The sequence below is a fragment of the Ambystoma mexicanum genome, chromosome 3q (genome assembly GCF_040938575.1).
Source record: "Ambystoma mexicanum isolate Mex_15411 chromosome 3q, UKY_AmexF1_1, whole genome shotgun sequence".
In the NCBI taxonomy this organism is placed as follows: Eukaryota; Metazoa; Chordata; class Amphibia; order Caudata; family Ambystomatidae; genus Ambystoma; species Ambystoma mexicanum.
This window is the reverse complement of record NC_090926.1, coordinates 556,434,976-556,447,345: the sequence shown is the minus strand read 5'-3', so window position 1 is coordinate 556,447,345 and position 12,370 is coordinate 556,434,976.

Sequence of the window (12,370 nt, the reverse complement as noted above, 5' to 3'; positions counted from 1 at the left end):
CAGGAGCCAATGGCAGTGATGACAGCTGTGAGACTAGGCAACATACATATTTCTAAAGCAACATATGTTATGTGATTATGCTGAAAGTCTAGCACGGTATGCTAGCCTACACTGCTAAGAATCCGAAATACGTCAATGTACATATGTTGTGGCATAAAAAAAGAGTGTTTGAAATGGCTCTGTTGGCACAATCTCAGGTGGAGGCAGAAAACAATGCAAACCCCATTAGCACTCTAGGCTCGGGTAACAGATGAAGTGAGACTGAAACATTTAACTCAACACCTGCATGCATTAACATATGGCAATGAATATGTCCGGGAGTTGCCCCGTGGCAATGCGTTTATGCAAAGGCTACCAGGGGGCTCTGATAAAGTGACATGCCACACTGCGCAGTGGAGGCCCCGGCGCATGCGCGCGAGCCTCAAGGGCAATTACATGCAGACTATCCGCATGCTGAGCATGGCGCGAGGTGGAGAGAATATAACTGCAACGTCGAAAGAAAAAAAAATCAAACGATGGAAGCAATCCGTTATTTTTCTGTTCCTTTAACCTTTATTCGCCCGAACAGCAAATACTGCCTGTGGAAATAACGTGTCCTGACTCTGCGCATTGTAGTAATTACGGTCTAGTGGCAGGAGGTTAAAGCTCCCTCGAAGTGTTGTCAGGAAATCATGTTTCGCCATTAGCAGGTGTGTGAGGTAAGAGAAGCTTCCGCCCGAGGCAGGGGCTGTTCTCGGTGCTTCTGAAACGCGGCGAGGTGTCACGAGCATGAAAAGCCCCAGAACGAATCGGGTTCAGAGCACGGACCTAAACAACAATAACGGCTAGAGAGTGGCACGGGGACGGGACGTTCGCACCAGTCCCAGAACCAACGAAACAAGAAGCTGTGCATTGTATGTTCATGGCGCTTAATAAAGAACAGGCCCAGCTTAAAACTAGGCAACCCGACGAGCCATTCATCACATGACTATATTACGCCAGCGGGTGACCTCTGCTGACTGATCAAATATGTCTAACACTTGACTTGCCCTCCTAACCCACATTGCTTCAAAGGCCCAACAGTGATGTTGTTCTCTGTAACATCTGACATTGCATTAGCAACGTTTAAAAATACACCAGCATGCGCCAGTGACCAAGGGTTATAAAATGCCCAACCGAGCAGGTTGAATGTCCAACAGAGCAGTGTGTTCCCTAACAAGCTGTTTATTACAGGACTGTGCCATTCCAAAATAGAATAGAGACATGCCTGACATGCCAAACTAGGTTGATAATTATCGTTTCATCAAAATGAGAGTATTGGGAGGTACCAATAGCCAGCACTATGTTCCAACCTATCTCAGAGTAAAGAGGAAATCAACATTCACACACATATGCTAATTACAAATGATCGAAGGAAGGTCTGATAGTGTGAAGGTTATAGAACGTGCAAGCAGCACTCATGCCTTGCCCTCAAGCAGCTTCTCTGCTCTATGCTTGCTTGCAAGATGAATACATAACAGAGGTGAAGTTCCATGCATACCTCGAACCCTCCAACCCTTCAACCGATCCAGGCTCACAGTTGCAAAATGTAGCGATGCCAGAGGCAAATCCATTTGCAGCCTCAATGCACAGCGGTTGCAGCATAACCGAGTGAAATTCTCATAGATGACATCATATGTCTACTCAAGGTGAGTTTCTCCTGGCTCACCTACTTTGGGCCCTGTCCATCAACCATGAGAAAAGCAAACATTCTACGAGTTCTAGTTCACCATAAACAGTCCCACACCATCTATCAATTATATAGTTTAGATGGGTTTTCAGCATAATCTACATATGATTAAAAAAGGCATTTTCCCTAATTTTTACCTTGGTCATATGCCATGCCTGCATAATGCAAAGGCAATTAATTAGTCTGGAGGCTTCTCCTAATGAATGAAGAGACTCCAATGCCTGAAAAAGGCTGCAGCCTGCATGTTAACCAAGACTCAATTCAAGGGCCATATGAAATCAGCCTTTAGAAAGCCTCATTTGCCTGTAGTTGAGAAATCAGAACTGTTCCCATTTCTATGCATTGCCCATCAGCACTTCTCTGGGGCTGGTAGATCTTATCTATGGGGGTGCCTCAGGAAGTATTGCTCCACGGCTTACTCAGCTGTTGCTCAGCCATTCATATGATGATTTCCCAGACCACTAAGTCTCATGTATGTAGAAGTTGCTCCACCTGCCTAGTCCCAACTCTGTCGAATAAACGTCCGGCCCACTTCAGGACCAGTCATATTCACTTCCACTGTAGTGTGCTGTTGATGTCCTGGCTCTACTGGGAGCCACAGGTATGCTACTGTACGACTTGTAAGGGGAAATCAAAGACACATGGAGACTCCTTCAATTTAAAGTGGAGAGGTTCCGGAATAATGCACAACTTCATTCGTAACTTGCACTTCTCACTACCTATCACAACAAGGGTGCACTTATGGGACACACATAATTACCTGTTTCTTTCAGAGACAGCACCCCACACATGGCATAGAGTCTGGCCCAAAGACTGAGTCTTGAACAATTTTGAAATGACAACAGGAAATGCCAAAAAATCTGTAACTGTGCCTGTCACATTGGAACAATGTGATTGATAGCAACATACAAGCAGAACGCATTGGTGAGATACAAAGCAGCTCCACATTTCAACAGATGGTGCTTTATTCCCTTAAAATGATGGAAATGCACATCCACAAATACTGAGGCCCAAAGGTTTCACAAATCTAATTAAGCAAGTAAAGGAACAATGCCTGGGCTACATAAATGGCCATTTTAAAGTTATACAAGTCAAGCGAGTTACGCTGTGATTTCATGGAATGGTTCTACATATTCCCATACAGGAGAAGCAAATGTTCCATCACTGCTAATAAAATCCTCCTGTGATGTGAGAAAGGATTTTATGTAAAGCAGGTGAAACAGACAAATGAAACTGTGTATTTTCCCAACTATTGTCAAATTAGTGTACAATGTTTAGATCAACGCGATACACTTGAACATTAAATCATGCATTACATTTAAGTGTATGAGAAATCATTGTTTTTCAATGTGGCTGAAGCACTTTTCTATCCTTTTTCGTTATTCCAGTTCATAGAACACCAGTTTTGAACTATCCATAACTCAGGAAGCGCATTTAAGTCTGAATGTTATCTGACTTTCTTGCCCTGTGGTGGAAGGGTCATTTATCATCAGTAGACTTGGGCAATGTGCCACAAGTAGAGATTGCACATAACCTCTCAGCAATGCTGCCAAGCAAGGTAATAACCAAACCATTCTAAAGTTCTCAAAATCAACTACTCTCAAAATCAAATAGATGATAATTCACATCAAGTACATATAATGAAAAATGTTTCAATCAAATGTCCAGGAAGATGCCAATTGGCCGATGCATTTTAGACCCAATGGTCCTTCATCAGGGAACGATCTACAAAAGGCACATATCGGAGAAGACAAAAAATAAATAATGAACATAAAATGTCAGTGCAAATAACGATCAAAAGAAAACCCAAAATAATAGCAAAAAGACAATGAGCATAAACTAGCTAATCATACTAATCATATTTCACCAGGCTTGCACCATAGAAAATACATCATCAAACATAAAAGCAATACGAAGCATATGAATACAAAAAATGGACACCGAAATATTAGAGGGAATTATAATCATGGCACAGAAATAGAAGAGTCTTAGAATCAGAAAGAGAAAAAAATGAAATAGTACCTCTGTGGTCTCAACTCCTAAAATGCTAAATACATCTAAAAGCACAAGATGTTCCTTGTAACTGCATCCATTATAATTGATGTATGGAGGCTGACAGTTCAATGTATAGAATGTCCATGTTAGAGTCAAATCTCATTAAGTTCCCAGCTCAAAAGGTCCTGCAGCCCCCTCATTTGCAAATTCATCTAAGACCAAGAAATTCTTATACATTCAAGCTAAAATATAAAACCAACACATCTATTGTGTGTTGCTTGATAACCACCAGGTCCCTTTTCTTAGTGATGTGCTTCAAACAAATCTTCTTGCACTTAAAATATCACCTTTGACACCAGCTAAGGCATAAACCACAACCAGACAGACAGCCCAATGCAAACTACAGGCCTGTGTCAGCAGACCCATGATAAATATTGACCAAAAGACCTGCTGGCCACATGGTTTTCATTATCCACAGAAACCAAAACAAAGTTTGGAACTCTACTTAGGAAACCACTGACTATTCAAAGTAACATTACACTTGCATTTAAAATTGGTTTTTAACATAAGTTTGAATCTCCTACTTTGATTACAAATTATTTTAAACATAAATATTGATAATTTTATGAATAAATTAAGCTACGTATTCATGTAACTTATCCAACCTTCCTTCTACGTCTGAGGATTACTGACATCTGTGTTTTATCAATGTGGTATATTGCTCCATAAATATTAAAGAAAAACTGATTTAGAATTCAAATTACTCAAATCTACTACCACCTTTTTTATATTCAGACATATGAATATCCAATGTACATTTAGGGAGTCTTGACTGTTAGATGAGCCAATGGAAGAACTTGGCCAATCAAAAAATTGTAACAATAATGGCATAATCATGGAAATAGTGCACATTTTCAAAAGTAGGAACACACAGGGGAATACGATTCTGACTGTGTTATTGAAAGATGTAGGGAAATGGAACAACCCTCCACACTGGATGTGTGCTGAATATGGACACCACCTGGAAATTTGGGCCTCATCCATGAGGGAACCGACTTAACCTGAAGCAGACTTGCTTTACTGAAAAGGGATGAAGGGACCAGGTGATGCGTGTTGGCTATGAATTTCATGGGAACACCTCAGGATCTCTGCTGTCTCTATGCCTTAAAGAATTATTTAAAGCGAGTTAAAAACAAAAACTCTTTAGATAAGTCTCTTAAAGTTAGTGTGCTGACTAGTCCCAGGAGTAGGAGGGAATTGAATGGTGACCACTAAGGTGTAATCATTCCAAATAGAATATCTTGAGAGTTTGTGTGAAATAAGAAAGGGTCTTATCACTGTATTTAAAGCAAAGTGAGATTTTACTGCTTGTATAGTATAGTGAGTGCAGGGGCTGATAAAGTATTTGTAGAAATGGGAATAGAATATGGCAGTTTTCGGTTGTGCTTTACACCCTGCTTTCATTATATTTAAAGGTGAGGGAGGTTACATTTAAATACATACAATTATTTCTCTGTGCTGGGTGCACTGTGTAAAACAGGGGACACTTCCCAGCATTTCCACCTCAGTTCAGAAGATGGAAATGTAAGCAGTCTGTTTTTGGCATATCATCGCTGCATCAGAACTGCCTGTGGCATGGGACAAAAGGTACAGGGGGAAAACAAGAGGAGTGGTTAAAGTGCACCTTGTCAAACAGAATGCCTTTGCAATGCTTGGTGCCTGCGTTCTTCATGTGGGCTGCAATTCACAAAATTGAATCTTACCATGAGAAAGCATTTTGCATGGGTAAATGCACTTTTGTGCGTGAGCCCACATATAAAATGCAAATGTTTAGTCCACACAAATGGTGAAAAAATATGTTGTGTATGTGCAACATCTTTTTGTATGAAAGCACCATTTTCTGACTTTTAGCCACCTACCATATGATCAGTTGAACATGGCTGCCTTTAGATTTCCTATAGGTTTTATAATTATTTTCCCAACATTCTTTTTGTTATCCGGCTCACGCTACAACTCCATCAAACATAAGCATTTCCACAGGTTGCGTGCATGTGCCAGATCTTCTCATGGACCACCTCAAATGATCATCATCAGTTGGATGCACGTGTTCAATTGATGTGCGTCCTGGGACATATGCGTTTTGAGGTTTTATCGTCATAGTGACACCCTGGTGTCACCTCCACAATCAAGCCTGGATAACTACTGCTGTTTGTTACACCTGGAAGCAACTTTTGTATGCATTGCATGGTTTGGTGGCCACTATGATTTAGGTCACCACAAGAAGGCCTTAGAAGTGAGCATAACTTGCCCGGCTCTTCCTTTTTCTTTCCACATACTACGGTCTGGATATCCTAAGTAAGGGCACTGTACGCCACCTGCTTCCAGACAAGTCTGGTGCTGCAGGACTGCTGCGGTGGTGATTTGGTTCAGTTTAATAGGTGCATAGCATAACATACACGTCATCATCCACTCCGTTTGTAAATTACACTATGTACTTTTGTTGAAAGGCTAGTCATAATATCAGTGATGTGTGTGGAGTGCTGTCGAGTTAGCGTTCACTGGTTGCATGCACAGTGTGGTTTGCTTCCCTACGGACCACAGAACATTTCCCCACAAAATCCACGTTCTGACTTCACTGCAATTTTCCCGTAAAATGCATATGGGCAAAATGCATACGGGCAAAATGAATCAAGATTACTAAAACGTGCATACGATCTGTGCTATTTTAAAAGATGCTCTGGTGCCTCGAAAATGGGTGTGCCAAAAATGGAGTTATTAACCCATGTGCAATATGCTCATGTCCTCTTTTCAGATCATTTTGAAGTTTTCTGCAGATTAAACTTAGATCTTGAATTAACCCAATACCTATGCTTACTGCTAAGAGGCGAATAAATCATAGCCTAAGGTCCCATCTAATGTTTGCAAAAATTACATTTGCTGTTTCAGCATTATCATGTTAAATTTGCATTTGCAGTTACCACCCAGTTCTGAAGAAGGTGGTGCATGTAATTAGCTTCCCGCCACTCCCCGGCACCTCATTTCATGGAGTTTAATCAGTGCCTGATTCTGCATCGCAGTTCCGGTGACCGTGATAATGCTGCAAATCCACCTTGGGCACTTGCTACCATCAGACTAATGCTCTGTGTTCCTTCCCTAGTTATCAACAGCTTCCCTTGCACACATGACTGATTTTAGGTCATGTGCCACTGCTACATCCAAAAACGAAGGCCAACATCATGTTTCAATGCAAAATGAATGAAACAATGCAAAACACATTAACACTTGTGAATTATCACACAATTACAATTGCGTCTGTTTCTACCATTCTGGTCAGAGTGCAACATATTGTAAGGCGCCACCAGCGGGCTGAAGTCATTTTGAAATCATGGATTACTTGCCAGTTATTTAGACTACTTGAATGGCTTCCACCACTAAATAATAGTTCTGATTCTTGCAGTATAAAGAATGCCCTGCATTCAAAAATGGACTGAAGCAGAAACAGAGGCATGGCAGGAGGCGGGAGACAAAGGAGGGGGAGAAGAAGCAGAATCCCTGATGGCCTGGAAACGTCTGATTGCCACCCTGTATGAGCCCGCCCGGGACTGGTCTACGCACCAGGACTCAGCAGAAGAAAACCGAAATTGAAAATTATAGAGGAGGACGGAACGGAGTAGGCTCAAGTTGGAGGGTGGGAATGGGGTAGGCAGTAGTCATCGATTGGCAAGTCAAATGTTAAAGTTTTGTGATATGTACTGCAAGTTTTGTTTTTTGTTTGTTGGTTATGACAATTAATACAAATTATTTTTTAAAAAAACAACTTTGATGTATTCCCTGGAAGACGGCTGGCGACCGGTATCCAGACTATGTAGTGGCATAGCCAATAGGCCCAACCCTCGAAGCTCCGAGTTGAAATCATGCTGGGAGGCTGACCTCGGGGGGACATTAGGGAGCAGGAGTAGGAACGCATTCTTGGTTTCCCCCAAGAGGTTTCTAGGAACTCCTGTTTCAAATGGATTCAAATGAATGTGCTGCACTGCACCTACATAACACCTAGCAGGGTGGCTAAGTTTAACAGTAGTAAGCAACTGACATGTCCCTGGTGTGGCAGTACAGGGGCCGACTTGGTTCATATATTTTGGGGCTGCACAAAGGTACAGAGTTTCTGGACCTGCTTTGAGAAAAAAGTGTAGAAAGGCTGGGGTTACAAGGTATATCTGGAGCCCAAAGGAGTGCCTGCTGGGAGCATACCCGAGCAACAGCAAACATAAACATGTCATTAAGTTTATGGAAATGGCGTGCATTCTTGCTAAGGGGTGCATCGCCATGTCCTGGAAATCAACTGGGGGCCCGCAGTATATACGCTGGTACAGGGAGTTTGAGACTTGGGCTGAGGCGGAGTCCACAGTGTGGGTTAGATCAGCACACAGCCTTGAAGCGACCACTGGTGGAACCTATGAGTCTTGGAGGCTACTGATTTGGGATATGTTTCAACCCTCCGATGACAAGCCACCGTGAATATCATGTCACTCTGAAAAGTTGCATTGATATCCTGACTCCATGAGTTCTGTGCCCTGTCAAGTACCCCTTATGCCCGTAGGCTAAGCATAATAGTGAATATCATGACCCCAATACTAATAAAGGCTGCCCATTGAAGGTCCCCACACACCTGGCCTGAGTACAGAACTAAATACCTAGTTTTATATGTGTGGAGAATTTTGTTTTGTTGTCAAATATGTTTAACTGTTTATTATGCTTCCAGTTAGCCTTGAATGTACACTTATTATGCTTGAAATAATGCACAAAGGTCAATGGTGCACAAATGTATGTTTATAAATGCTAATAAAAAGAATTTAAAAATAATTAAAATAAAGAATGCCCTGCTGGCCTCCCATGAATCGTGCCAGGTTTCTGGCTCCGAGGCATAGTATTGCTGAACGTCGAGGCCCCTATCTTTTTGAGTTGGAGCTTGCGCAGAATTATGGCAGCAGCAGTACACATGTAACCATTCACAACACTGTAATACTTACATGCAGGCACCCTGCCAAGGCAGAGATTTATATTATATTATCATAAGTAGATGACATACAATCCAACCTCGCTCTTTGTGCACATCTCTCCGTCCACAGCCAGACTTTGTAGATGCGCAGAAACCAATTACACCCTCATTTGCAGAGATAAACAGGCCCTGCTGTGAACAGGCCGAAGTGAGACTTTTGAGCATAATTCAATAACGACCTTTGATAATGCAACGTATGGAAAGGCTCAGACAAACCGATGCAAGCAGTATTTTTAGGTAGCACCAATGAATTTCATTGTGACTCGGTGGAAAGGTCCTCCAAGAGATTCAAACGCACCACTGCTAACTCAATGCATGTGCTGCCTGAAAGGATCTCACTGCTGCTTTGCATGAAGTCTGGGATGAGCTATTCAGGCTCACCTTTTAATTGTACGTGCCAGAGTTCTTTTAAGTGCAGCACTCTTCTCCTTTCTGCAATAATATGGGGGCCGCGTGGTGACTGAAGAAGGAAACTGTAGTTAGTTGCATTCAAGAAAGAGCTGGAGAGACAATGGCCACAAAGGATAAGGTATTAAAATGTGAACAGGGTGAGTGGAAGCAAAACTATCACACTGGGGCATGTGTGGAAATGTGACATCAGGGAGTATCAATCCCCAGGCAATGCTTTGCTCGCTACACAGATAGGAGGACTGTTTTTCTGCTGTTAATAGAGAACAGGTTCTTGGAGACACCGCCTTCAAATTGGATACCTTTTGATGTAAATATGTGTATCAGTCAAAGAATATTAATACAATGTACTGCATTGTAAGTAGTTTGTCCGCTCATCTTTTCCTCCCGTGGTCTAAGTTTCCAGCCCTGCAAATAATGTAGCATTGAATTTTCTTTCTCGGTTTAATGCTGTGAGACCCTCACACAGGTCGACAGAGCGATTCATCAAAAAGTGCAAAGGTCCTTTGGAACCATCCTATGTACCGACTGTGCACCAAATCACAAAAGCTGCTTCATGCAAAGCCCTGGGAACATACATATGCTACTCTGCATTACTTCTATTCCTCCTGACTCACTGCAGCCCTTTCCAAAGGATCCATTCCTGCCTCTTGTTCAGATAATCCCTAGTACAAAAAGAGTATTTTCCCCATGGGATAAATCTCTGCCTTCCCCAACTCTCTTCTTGTATCTCCTGTTGGCCAAACAGGCCCATGTGTACAGATCAGGGAAGGGGTAAAATGGAGGGCCTGTGACCAGTCGGCAGGACTACGAGTGGTGACGCTTACCATACATATTCCACCATTACCTTCTGCCCCCTACGTTACACATGCCTTATTACCCGAGGATCGACAGAATAAGTCGCCTCTTCGACTTTAAGCTACATACTGCACTACACAAAACTGAAAATAATAGATTCCTGCAACAACAAAAAACAAAAATAAAAACAGGAACATATCACTGGAAACCAAAATAGTTTAAACAATGATAGTATGCTAACATGAGGAAGGATTTTCAAGATTAATCATTGGACATGAGATAGCCTGTGTAGAGAATCCCTTGAAGGAAGCCAAGACAATGTACCCAGTCAAACCCAATGTATGGACTTTGTGATCTTATTAAAGTTTATTGGGGTTTCAAAGATAGTTGTCATGTCTTACATATGTTTTCATATATATGATATATATATATATTCTCACATAGTTATGTCATGATGGAACGTTTCTCTTGTAAGGTGCTTGGAGGAATTGTTTGTGGTTGGTTTAGATTCTGTCAATTGATAGACTCTGGTGAGTCTTGCCACAGCCTGTAATGTATGGTCCTCAATAAATGACAATTGCTACATTTCAGTGTCAAGATTCATTAGCACTGATCAGCCTTACAACAGGCTTCACTGTGTATTCCCCATAAAGCCAAAGAGAAAATGGTTCACAGTACCAAATGAATTAATCCACCACAGTAAAATGTACGGCATAATTCACACATCATCACTGCAGGTTCTGAGCTCCTTGCAACGCATCTCTCAATACTCCCAAGGGAAACCTCCATGCAAGGCCAGTAACCCACAGAATTGGCTCCACATTCACTAATACCATAGACATATGTCCAAAAGAAATTCTTCAATTTCAGTTGGAGAAATAAAAACACAAGTGGCTTCACTGTACACTTGGAAAATTAATGTGAAATTAAATTGCACTGCGATGCTCCTCCCTTCAGTCAGCTGGAGAGACATCAGTGCACCAGGGGGGAAATCAACCATATATTCTTGAAAAAGAACAACCAACCTGATATACATTCAATAAACAGGAATAGGCATAGTTAAGTTTATTGACCTATGATGGAACAATACAAATCGAAAGCCCCACGTGACAGTAAAGGGTCAACAAGCCTAGCCAAGAATCCATACATTTTATTTCTCAAATAGGCTCCTGTGCAAGCTTGATTAGATCGACAAGAAAGATGTTTTCAATAATATTTTCTGATTCTCAAACAGATTAAGAAAGTGCCTGAGCTGCAAAGCCTCAAATTGGTGGCCCTTCAGTCCCCAAGGAGGCACATAGCGCACCGAGCTATGTGTCTCAATGAGCTTGTCAACAGATCTCAAAACACAAACATCTGCTCACAATACACAAAGCTGTAGGGATGGTGGGAGAGAGTCCTACATTGATGGCCTACTTTGCTTTTAAAAGTAATATAAGGCCACTGAAGGAAATTCCTAACTATTGTTGACAGAGAAAAGACATATACCCTGCATGGATCGGGGTAAAATTAGGCACACAATGGGCCTCATTATAAGTGTGGTGGTCCGGAAACAAGGGTGCCGGTAAGTGCACTGGCACCCTTGTTTCCGTGCTGCCACACTATGGGTCTGCCTGCCGGGGCCGCTGCACCAGGCAGGTCTGATCCTACTGTGCACATTGGCCCAGGAATAGGCAGAATGGTCACGGAAGCACTGGCACCATTAGCAACAGTGTTGGTGCTTCTGAGTCGCCAATCTCATGGAGTCCTAGTGGACTCCATGGGAATCGGGACTTACCAACTCCGGTGCCTGACATCCTGCGTCGCCGTACTTGTAATGTGCAGGTCGTACAAAAAGGTCAGGTGCTGGATTCAGTGTGCGGGGTTGGTGGCAACCAGCCGGTGGTAACGTCGGGTTACCGCCACCCTTATAATGAGGCCCAATGTATTCTTTTTTTTTTTATTACAGGATTATGCTATTGTACAATTTTAAAAAACGATAAATGAAAAGCTCAAATCATACAACATGGTGAAAATATACAAGCTGCCAGTGGTCCAGATAAGATTTGGAAGTGGGAGTCTTTTACTCCCTATTTTTAAAAGTTCAAAGTAAAATGATTTTTCAGGGAGTAAAAATGTAAGTCCAATTCCCAGTGGGAGTATTTTATAAGTGAGTACATATACATTTTAATTGGAAAAATTAAAATGTTTTGTAATAGATTACACATTAAAAGGAACGGATATACATCTTCTGATCAGGCAGTAAACAATAGTTTCTTACTGTGGTACTATGTGCACTACTAGTCCAAGGTGAACCCATGGAGACATAGTTCGACATGTCAGTTTTTCATTTTTTGTTGGGAGTATTCTAACCCCATATTTAAATTTTGTGAGAATATTTGCCTATTTTTAGAGAGTAAACGTAG